The sequence below is a fragment of the Miniopterus natalensis genome, chromosome 19 (genome assembly GCF_054644295.1).
Source record: "Miniopterus natalensis isolate mMinNat1 chromosome 19, mMinNat1.hap1, whole genome shotgun sequence".
NCBI classification, from domain to species: domain Eukaryota; kingdom Metazoa; phylum Chordata; class Mammalia; order Chiroptera; family Miniopteridae; genus Miniopterus; species Miniopterus natalensis.
In genome coordinates, this window is record NC_142099.1 from 8511263 (window position 1) to 8512813 (window position 1551).

Consider the following 1551-nt stretch of genomic DNA (forward strand, 5'->3'; position numbering starts at 1 on the left):
TCTGTCCTGTGCCCTCATCACTGCTGTGGACCGGGCGTCTGTGTGTGATGGGGCTGGGCTGTGGTCCCAGCACGTGGGTCCCTGGGCCAGCAGCCTCATCAGCATCGCCCGGGAGCGTGTTGGCACGGCGAACCCAGAGCCGTGGACCAGCAGTCGGTTTTAATGAGCTCTCCAGGTGACCTGAGTCGCTAAGGAGACTGCTCATGCTCTCCTGACCCACTTTCCTATGGGCGCCTCCGTGGTACGGCTGGAACTCTTCAGGCGATCAGTGTAATAAGCAGCAGGGGAGCCCTTCTCTCCCAGTCCCTCAGCCCTGCCTGCTCAGGCCCCCACAACAGCCTCAAGAGTCTCTGAGACCAGAGTGAGTCTGAGGAGCAGAAACCAGTGTCCACACGGCTGTCTGCACATCACAAAGCACACAGCTGGTTCCTAGCTTAGCGGCACACAGCTCCATTCCAGAAAGCGGTCGTGCGCCAGAAGGCACTTAAGAAGAAGGTGAAAGATCTGTTTACAGTGGCACCTCGGTTTTCGAACGTCTCCTTTGGCGAACATTTTGGTTTAGGAACTCTGTAAACCCAGAAGGAAACGCTTCGGTTTTTGAACATGCCATGCGGCTTCCACTGAGGGCAAGGTCCTGAGGCCTAGCTGTCGGCTGTTGATCTTTCGGTTTTCGAGCGTTTCAGAACTTGGACGTTCTTCTGGAACGGACTACATTTGAAAACCGAGGTGCCACTGTACTTAAGTGTCAAGTCCAAGAACACCTGCTTTCAAACAGTGAGTGTGATCGGCCCCTGTCTCACCACTCGCCACTCCATCCCGAGCGCCGCCCACACCCCCAGGCTGCCCTTTCTTCAAGCAGGTACACGTCCTTACCTCTGCCAGATGATCTGAGATGGGTTCAGGTATTTTTTTCTCTGAAAAGTTTAATTCCTTGCTCACGCCCCTTGAGTGTTCATCTGGCAGATCTTGAGGGCTGGTCACTTCCAGGCTGCACAGAGGGGAAGGGAATGGGTGGCTCCCATATGCTGGCCGGCCTCTGTTCCCCCAGCCTGTCCATGACTTCCTAGTCTAACCCACAACTTCCTCTTCTTGGGCCCTTGATCCCAGGATGATCTCTACACATGCAGGCCAGTCCTCTTTAAAAACAGCCAGTTGGTTGAGCCCAACATGAGGAGCTAGGATACAGCTGAAGAACCAAGACTTAGGGTCAGAGGACCAGGAGGTGAGGTGTCATTGGTCCTCCCTGAGGACGTCTTGCACTTCACTGACCCAGTCGATGACGGGAATAGGGCCACCCAATGTGCTTAGACTGCAGAGCCTCAGAGGTTTGCTGTGTATGCCCCCCACCCCCACCCACGAGCTGGCCAGTGATTTAGGTCAAGGGTATTCCCTGACTTGAGTGGGAAGCAGCCTGGGACCGTGGACTCCGGAGGTGACCCCAGACAGCTCCCAGCCAGGCTTCCCTAGATTTCCGGGAACATGACGGGGAGGGCAGAGCAAGGCTCTGAACCTCCCACCAGAACGTTTCTGCCTCTTTCTGTTGGACAGTCC